The sequence below is a fragment of the Macadamia integrifolia genome, chromosome 12 (assembly GCF_013358625.1).
Source record: "Macadamia integrifolia cultivar HAES 741 chromosome 12, SCU_Mint_v3, whole genome shotgun sequence".
Taxonomy (NCBI): domain Eukaryota; kingdom Viridiplantae; phylum Streptophyta; class Magnoliopsida; order Proteales; family Proteaceae; genus Macadamia; species Macadamia integrifolia.
This window is the reverse complement of record NC_056568.1, coordinates 9,281,868-9,292,182: the sequence shown is the minus strand read 5'-3', so window position 1 is coordinate 9,292,182 and position 10,315 is coordinate 9,281,868. Positions and strand designations below refer to the sequence as shown.

Here is a 10,315-nt window from a genome sequence, read left to right as displayed (position 1 = left end):
TTCCTCCCATGTTGTATAATTTTAAATTATAACCTTTCTTGATTTCATTTTTTTTTAGCCATTTTCTTTCCTTTCTGTCCCTCTACCCTTTCTTGGGTTTCTTTGATGTTTTTCCATGTCTTATCCTTTTAGGTAAGGGTGTTAATTGGTTTGGATTCAGTTTAAACGGTTTGGTTCAGTTCACATATATTTTGGTTGAAACCATAACCACATCATTTATTAAACGGTTACACTTTTTGAAACCGTAACCATTTAGTAAATGGTTTTGATTTCCACGGTTTTTAAACGGTTTCGATTTCACAGTTTTAAATGGTGTCGGTTTCGATTTCGGTTTATTCCATACTGTTTTTAAACGGTTAGCAATTGATTTGCTAATTTATTCGCATGTTTACTAAAATTTGCTTTTGATGATAGACGATTCAATATTTAGAATGTGAAATGCAAACCAATATGTGTTTGTTAAAACAATCAAACAACTAAGTAAAAGAAAATATTTTGATAAAAAATAGTCTCAAGCGCATCTAACAATTCAGTAAGTAATACTTACAATGGGGATTTTCTTCTTCTCCCCCCCCCCTCAAATAATGTGTTATAATATTGAAAAACATATATTTAATATGCTATGGTATAAGTAAAAATTACATTTTTATCAGTATACATTCTACTTAGTCCGTTGGATTAATTTAATCGGTATTCCAAACAATAAGCAAATTACCTCTAGAATTACTTACAGGCTTGTAGCACTCAATCTTTGAATTAAAAGAGATACTAACAATATTTTGCAATCACCTTATTTAATCTTTAAACGGGTTAATCGGATCGGTTTTGACTGTTTAAACGGTTTCATTTTCATGGTTTCAATTCGGTTCGAAACCACGGGTTAAACGGATCAGTTCGGTTTCAACCCGTTTAACTAATCGGCCTGAAACTTGAAACCATAACCGAACTATTTACTAAACGATTTTGTGATTTCGGTGTAAATGGATCGATTCGGTTTCGATAAACGGTTTCAGTTTCAAATTCACATCCTTGCTTTTAGGTCCCGTTCTCTAATTCAATGGGAAAAAAATTGCTTTTAAATATAGCAAAATAATTTTCTACAGTGTTAATAACTTCGCTTTAAATGCATTTCATGATATTCTGTTTTTTATTAAATTTTTTTTTTTCAATTTTAGTTTTTTCTTTCTACTTGCTTTCTGAAGGAAAGAGGTCAGTGGAGACTCGTTTTTATGGGAGTGGAGTGGTTCCATGTGTCATCAAATTGTATGTCACCACAAGCTTCTTATTTTGTAGAGAGAGAGAGATTACTAAGGTATATGATAAGGTGAACTATTATCCTTTTTTTTTTTTTTTTGACATTAATCAAAGAAAAAATCGAGGGAAAAAGTCACATTGAGATATTTTGGTACGAATCACAAATTCAGACGTTCTAAGTTCAACTTCCATTAGGCACACCTTGGGCCACTCACACAGGGGTGTTTAGTGCTCTTTATTACTTTCAGTGAAAGTTGAATGGTTCTCATTTAACCCTGATATGACTCGATCCATGTGATTGTAGTATGGACCCGCGGGACTAGTCAGGCCAAAGGCCTAAATACCCATCTTTAGCCGGAAAAAAAAAAAAAACCACATTGAGATATTAGGAGCTATAGAGATATAATCTCATATTGGTTTGTTTTGATCTCTGGTGTCTTCAAATACAGAAGAAGCTCTCTCCACCTAATACCTTAAGAGATTTCCTTCCACGAGCCAAAGCAACAAAAACAGCTCCACACCGATAGTTTCTTTATGTCGAACAATATTTAAGTTTATCCTAGCAACCAAAAACCCTAAACTCCTTTTTTAGTGCGAGCAACTGTGGTTACTTAAGGAAACTGTGAGGGTTGGTGGGTGTTCTATGCTTGTACACATTACTTATTGAAAAGAAAAAAACTCTTTTTCATGCATGCTACAAAAGTCCAGCCACACGATTCAAAGTCTTGAGCCTAATAATAATGCTAACAATTTCTTAGTTTTTTGTTGTCCATGAAATGAATGATCAGTAACCATGCAAAAGAGATTAAAGAGACAAAGAAGGCCTAAAAGCATGTTACAGTATTCTGAGAGAATTATAATGTCTACAAATAACCATTGAACAAAAAGGCCATGGTTGTCATCTGGCTGCTATTGATAAGAAAGACCATGACAACTATAGGGTATTAGGCTTGAAAGTTTTTTCCACGTAGCTCGAATTTTTGGGAGACACAAACAAGTAAAAGCAATGAATTTAGCATTGTGACCTTATAAGAACACAAATACGGGAAAATGTCAAAGCAGTGGAATAGTCCATCAATGTAAAAATTTCTTAATAGAAAAAAGAGAAAGTTTTCCTCCACCATGGGAGAAGAAAATTCGAAAAAGTTAAAAGGTTGTTTGAACTGCAGTCCATTTCCTAACAATGGCTACAGGCTATCATGGGCTACAACATGATTACTGTGGCAGAGCATGGTCATAAGCCAAACTAATAGACAATAAAGGTGAATATAGTTTTAGGGAAGAAGAACATCGCCCTGTTGCATGGCCCTGCAGCAGTGTAAGGAGGCCAATGAGGGAGCATTCATGGATGTCAATGGGTTGAATTTTTAGTATTTCAAAGAGGTGGGACTGTCATTTCACCCCATCTTTGTCTAGGCACAAATGCCACGCAATCTGAACTTTTTCCCATAGTTTTAAAAAAGCTGTTAATTACCATTCGGGTTGAAAACTTTGATATTTTGGTACAAGGAATACTAGCTACACCTACCTTTTTGCTTTGTTTGGTGGGTAAGAAAAGAAGACAAAATAACAAGAGAGAAAAGCACAACAGTTGGTGAGCTATGGTGTGCAGATAGGGAGCATTCACTTCCCCTAAAATTACAAATAAAAATCTGGCACTCTTCAATCTACCACGTAAGCAAATATTTGTGCCATCCACAAATTCCATAATGGGAGCCTCCGGGAACAACATATATACCTATATTACTCTGGGATATATGTGTGTGTGTGTGTGTGTGTGTGTGTGTGTGTGTGTGTGTGTGTGTGTGTGAGAGAGAGAGAGAGAGAGAGAGAGAGAGAGAGAGAGACTCATATGCTTTGATTAGCATTGGTGGAGGTATATGTGGAATCTATTTGAAAACCTCCAAATTAATCTTTGTTAAGTGTCAAAAGCAAAATATAGATATGAAATAGCAAGCACATTCAAATTTGGAATAACATAAAGAGCTAGGCCTTCCAGTATGGTTAGTAACCTCAATTTTTATTTATTTATTTCATTTTGTAGATATTAAACTCAATATGAAGTTGAATAATACATTGGGACTACACTCAATATGAAGAACCACGTCATATTTGTATAATTTTGTCATTTTGGATAAGAAAAAATTAAGGACACAAAATCAAATATAATATTAGGTCAAAAGTTGGAATTGATAAATCCTCTATTAGCTTAGGTTGTAAAAGTAGTCTGCCCAGCTTAAAGACAACTTTCAAATTTAAAAGCCAATTTAAAGGCATAATCTACATTCCCTATTGAATATATACTGATTTAAAATTGCACCAAATCCAAACACAATTTTGTAAAAGTTAATTATTTGATGATAGTTGAATTTATTGTATTGCCAAAGAAGTTTTGAAGTGGTATGATAACTGGAGAAATACATCCGTAGACAAAATGATGGTTTCTCACACACTAAATGCATGTCAAGCCAAGCTTGCGGATTACCGGATAAACATGAGATCGATAGCTTCATAATAGATTAGAGTTTTTTCAAAATGTCCATCATGGGAGGGGAGAGCCGCTTGCCCCACAGATCTATCAATAGTATCATTTGACCGTTTATTCCTTTTTTAGGTTTAGGTGAATACAGAATTCAACACCAAAGAAAGAAAAAAGGGAGGGAGACGCCCCAAAGAGGGAACCAAAAGAAGGGAAATTGTCTGTTTATTATCCACTTTTGAAACCTCTTTTTCAATAGCCTATCTACAAAGATGAATCATATATCTAATAAAAATAAATAAAAAATACTAATACCATTAAGAGATCTGACAGTTTGAAATTAATTTTTTATTACTATCAATAGAAAAAGGAACACAATGTCAATCGATATTTCAGCATGTATCCAAAGAGTTTGTAGAAAGGTGAGAGGATATGAGACAGAAATGACCTAAGAGATAAAATGACAAATGAATGAAATCAAATGGTGCTGCTTTGATATGAACTATTAATGATATGAAGCTTGTTCCGTTACTTCCGTATTGGGTATGTCGTGATTCAATCTCGAGGAGGAAAAGAAGAGGGACCTAGAGATGATTACCAATCCTCCAAAATACTCCTCTGATTAAAATCATTAATAATATTCACAATTATAAAATATGGAATCCAGTTCAAGGGGAGAAACGAAGCAAAAGAGAACCCACCTTCTTCTCGACAATTATCAGCCCAGAACGTGGCTACAGCGCCCTGGAAAGGGAGAGTTTTCTTCCTAGAACTCATAGTTGACGCCTATCTCGGCCACCAAAAGCTACAGTCTCAACTTGTTAAGTAGTTCTTGTAAAAAATTTGGAATCTGAACAGATGAAAAGCTAGAAAAAAAAAAATCTCGAGAATGCATAGAAAACGATCAAACATCGCCATTGATCGAAGTCAGAATTTTTTTACCATCCCTTTAGAGAGGGGTATAGGGGTAAGGGGTAAGGGGTAAGGGGTAAGGGGTAAGGGGTGAAGGGTGAAGGGTTTTAGGGTTTTTTTTAAAGGTTTTAGGGTTCTTTCATGCACATAGTATGAATGATACTATATATATAAAAAAGAGAGATCGTGGACAACAGAAAAAGTTCGGGAATAGAAGGGTACCAATAATTAATAATTTATAAAATATATAAAAGAAATGAAAAAGAGATTAATGAAGGAAATATGGTATTTAAATAAAAAGAAAAGGGTAAAATAATCAAATGAAAGATTTTGCCTCTATAATATAGTATGATATATGGGAAAAATTGGTAACAATAATAAACTGGAAATTACCTGCCTCTTTCTAGAGTAATAAAATGTTGCCCACACCCTCCCTATTTGTTATAGGGTTCGAAAACCTTACCCTTCAAACTAAAGAAGAGCAAGGAGCATAAATAGACCCTACCTAGCCCAAAGTGTTGAACCATCTGAGCACCAGGCCAGGACTTAGCTATATATCATCTAAAGATAACCATCAACCTACTTCCCTAGATTATCCGACTCTAATTTGGAGCATGGTTTAGGATACCAGAATCGGTCTTGAGTCTGGATTGATCTGTATCGATCTTGATTGGACAGAAATACCCCTCATTTTCATTTAAGAAACAATGTTTTTACCTTCTACCCTTCATTCCTATCATCCACCAATACAAGATCACCCGAGAGTCGAGATTGGCCTCAGCCGATACTGATCCGACCCACCCAATTCTGCTCTATCCCATCCTATTCTTAAACCATGGTTTGGATGGTAGACATATGAATTTCATACCCAATAGATAATCTTGGAACACAAGGATAAACCTTTTACATGTCCTGTTTAATGAGACGGGCAAGGCTTAATTTGGCTAAACCAGTTGTCCTCGATCACGATTCATTGAGACCAGGTGATCTGCCCAATTCCTCCTCACCTCTCCCTTGGCTCCCAACTCCTTCAAGCTTCTAGTTTGGGTATCAGAATCAAGCATTAATTGGGTGATCTGGCAACTCCAAGCAAGAACCGTTCAAGGACCACACCAGCAGATACCCAGCTACTGACCGGAGATATGGTGATAACAGCCTTCAGCAAAGCCAGAAAGTATGAGAGAGAGGTGACAACAACCGAAACTGCTTCCGATAACCATCCGCTTCCTAAAACTCAAGAGACCACTCCTTGTGGACAAAACTCACCCAAGGTCTGTCATGGATGATGGATCATCCATTGCCCATCCCATCTCATTTAATCTTAAAACACTCAAGCCACAACTCACTCAGAATCCCCAACCAAAATACCACAGATGGGATAGACAGGTAGCATCAGAACCATAGCCAACCCACTTTGCAAAACCAGTATGGGACTAGTTATTTTTATGAAAGAGGGCAGAGCAAGCACCCATAGGAAGAGATGGGGTGTCTTTTAAGTCCCTATCTTTTTCTAATACCATATCCAGGCCTTAAATATAAAAAGTTCATACCATACCCAGTCAAAAGTATCGAGGCAGCCAGGTACCCACTTTACTCCATACAATTGCCCTGCCAAATCACACAGGTTCTAAAAGCATAGCTGAGTTTACAAGATTCACCCACTGACCTGCTGGGTAGATGCGCGCCAAACCTAGTGTAAGGGTAAGGCAATTAACCTACCCTAACCAGGCTAGAGCAAGATGAAAGTAGAACTTCAAGCTGGGAAAGTATACTTCTTTACATTTCCTGTATAGTAAGGACTAAACACAAGTACCTGATTTTTTCAGCTACTTGGTAAACAAATTCAAGCAGTAAAAGAGGTCCTATACTTTCTACAGGAGGCTAGTGAAGGAAGATCAAAACATGTCACTTACACAAACCCATCCATCCAAGGATGCAAGGTGGGAGAGGGGAAAAGGGACACCTAAGAGAAACAGAAACTGACTAGCAAACATGAAACATTGTAGCAATGTAGAGGTAAAACACATAAAAATCTTCACACACATGGGTAAAACACATTAAAATCTTAACATACATGTTTATCCAATTCAACTGCCTGAACTACAGGCTAAGTAGCTAATTGTTTCATTTTCTTCCAGATCAGACATTATAATAGACCCTATGAGGACATAGGCAACCCAATCTAGAAACATCTCAGCAGAGAAGAATTGTGCATGCCCAGAAAGAGCAAATTATTGCAGTTCAGGACATAGGCATAATGATAGTTCAATTGATGTCTTAACAAGAAAGGAAAAAGATCAATAGATGTTTTTCAAAAACCAAAGTGATCACTCCAGTGATCTTGAATATTAAGAATACCGCCTAGACTTCATTTCATGCTGCCAGCTAAACCTGCAAGGTTTTAGTTGATAAACACAGTTACAAATGTTGCACAACTGTCCATGCAACCAGAAACCCTTCCCCACCTATACTTTGACAACATAGCTGTAAACTAAAACCAGGTTCAAATACAATCCAATTTGCATTCATGCAAGACGTGACAAGAAATTGCAATTAAACCAAGGAATGTGGAACATGTCATCATTCAAGTAGAATTTTGTCTCCGATAAGTTTATCCATTTTTATGTTTAAATTGCTGTGTAGCATGCACACGTCACTGCTACAATTGTTTAAATCAACAGTGGTACTTGAAAATGTTATTACATCTCAGAAAATATTTGAGTTGGATTATGTAAATGACAAGCAGACTGTTTGCCGTGATAAGAGTAATGCATGTGAGCAATGTATATTAATCGTTGACAGATTATCCATCTGAATCAAGGAGCTAAGAAAAATGCATAAGAGTATAGGATTTAATATTCTGCCATCTGAAAGGAGGTAGAAGATGAGGTTGTATATCAACAAATAGAGAGAGAATTTCATTAGCCTCCATGCATATTCCCTGCTCTTAAGGAATTCCAAATAAAATGATGTGGAACACTTGAATTATTCAAACTTTCAATCCATCGTTCATTGCACAGATTCTTTGCATCCTGTGCAGATACCTATATCAGGCTATATGCCATGACCATGCATACTTTCACACAAGGAGGTAGCACTTTCTCATTTGATGATATAAACTTTTCATTATCAAATAACAACGTTCATTACCTGGTTATGCTTCAATAGTTCATTAAAAATAAGCCATAGAAATGCTTACCCAAAAAGAGAGAGAGAAATGACAGTAGAACAAACTCAAGTTTCTGAGCTTGCCACATCGTTCTTTGGATTCAATTAGGAGGGATTAAATCACAAATCAATGAATACATGGAAACTCAGTGACAGCCATAATACGTAGCAGAACAGAAAAGTAAACTGAACACACAGGAATGATCGCAGTGAGTGTCAGGCCCTATAAGGATGATAGTAAATACCACAAGGACATGGACTGTGAAATGACCAGTTAACAAAATATGAAAAGTTAAGCCTTCACGTAGGAAAAATATAGACCTCTGTTAACTGGAACAAAAAAACTAAATTTAATGTAGGTAACTCAAACTCCACCTGCTAATGCAATTTTTTTTTTTTAATGCCAAATGAATGATCAACATAACAGCAAATACTAAAATGAGGAGAATCAGCTATTGAGAATAGATTTCTCTTGTGGCGTTAGGCCCCATAATCGCTCCAACTGCAAATTTTATCTCATTACTCAACAGTACACTCCAGCTACTTATTAAAACAAAATAAGACTACAGCAATTAGAACAGTCACAATCACCCGATTGTGAATGTTTTATCCTATAATTTAATTACTGGTATTACAAATCAATGTGCCAAGTATTGGTAGCGGTCAGCATATCGGAAGGGTGGTTTTAGCAGATGTAACAAAACTAAACTAAGAGACGCAAGTTATGCATGTATAAGCTTAGGATACATACAAAGTACTATTTTTAAAGCATACTACACCACAAATAAATAGTAATTAGGTTCAACCATAAGGCATTAGATGGTGGTGGTCGGACCCGATATCTGCCAAGTGGCATATCAATTAGGCCTCAAATTGTGTGTACCATATTACCTACAATTTTGACCCCGAGTAGGCCATGTGGCTTTACAAAAATTTAAAAAAATATATATATTTTTAAAAGTTGGTCATGTGGCAATATAAAGCTTCGAAGATTCATTAGCGGTCATATTGATCCCTGACCTAGCTTTTGCATGTCTTTCCTTGCAATATCATCTAAGGTCATTTCAGGTCTGCCTCTAGCTCTTTTAGCTCCTTCCATATGGACCTGATCACACCTACATATTAGGGTATCCCAAGGCTTCTGTTGAACATGACCAAACCATCTTAGGCTCTCTTTGGTATAATTTCTATTTGTATTTATTAATTATTTTTTAGAATTATTTATGACAATAAATTATGGACCACAAATAGTATTTGTTTGGTTACTATTTATAAAATAGATTACATAATGAGAAAATAGGTTTCAGTTTTCACCTTCAGCTTTGAGATTCGAGCGAGAGAGATGATAGGATTCAAGTGAGAGATTTACCATTGACTTTGAGAAGTTTAGCACACGTGTGCTCATTTAAGGTAGTAAAAATCAACATAAATGATTTGTTACCACAAATCACAAATAGCTTGAGAGTAATTTGTGATTTATTCTAATTTATTATAAATAGAAATAAGTGCTATAAATTATACCAAACACTTGTAAAAATAGAAATAAGTCAAATAAATACAAATAGAAATCAAACCAAAGATAGCCTTAAACGACATTCTCAGAGCTTGTCCTCAATCGAGGCAACTCCCAAATCAACTCTAACCCGGTCATTTCTTACCCTATCTCTCCTAGTTTTGCCACACATCCATTTCAACATCCTCATCTCTGCAATACTCATCTTATTTATGTTACACTTCTTAATTGCCCAACATTCTACCACATATACCATAGCTAGTCTTGTGAAAATTTTGCAGAATTTTCCTTTAAGCTTTAGAGGAATACGTCGATCACACAACACTCCAGATGCACCTCTTCACTTCATCCATCCCACCTTAATTTCGTTAGAGACATCATCTTCTATATCTCCTTCCTTATTTATGGTTGGCCCCAGATACCTAAAATAGCCACTTTGTGGTATCTCTCTCCTCGAGTTTCACCACTTTGTTATCCATCTTTGTGTGACTAAAGTTACACACCAGCTTTGAAGATTCATTACATTTTAAAAAACAAATGGAGAGTTAAAAACAAAAGCATTTGATGCCAATACATAGGTGGTAAATTATTGGATTTTTCTGTGAAAATTGACATGTAATCAAAGATCATGTCCTTCCTATTCAACGGTTGGATTTGCCAAATTATCCTCCCTTGTGGCGTATTAGGTGGGAGTGCATAGAAGCTTCCATGACCACAGGAAACCTTTACCTAACTATAAGATAGGAAAGGGGGGTTAACGTGGGGTCTACTGTAGAAGGTGACTCAATAAGCTTTAAAGGTAAGGTAAGGTGGAAACGAAAAATGAGCTCAACATCCTAAAGAACACCAACCAACATACAACTGCACAAATCCTTCAGCACAAAGCTGCCAAGAAACTGATAATCCAAATCTCCTAGAGAGAATCAAAGGTTCCCAACACCTAAAGCTAACCTGTTGGAATTTAAACACCCTGTGGGTGCACAGTGAAA

General features: G+C 36.1%; 1 long non-coding RNA gene across 1 annotated transcript; it reads right to left on the bottom strand.

The window, feature by feature from the left end:
• Positions 1 to 4,060: 4,060 nt before the first annotated feature.
• On the bottom strand, positions 4,061 to 4,706 carry LOC122058414. The gene is made up of 2 exons (XR_006133760.1): positions 4,435 to 4,706; positions 4,061 to 4,351 (listed from the first exon to the last, which is right to left on the bottom strand). It is a non-coding gene; the product is annotated as an uncharacterized LOC122058414 (long non-coding RNA).
• Between the last annotated feature and the right edge of the window lie 5,609 nt (positions 4,707 to 10,315).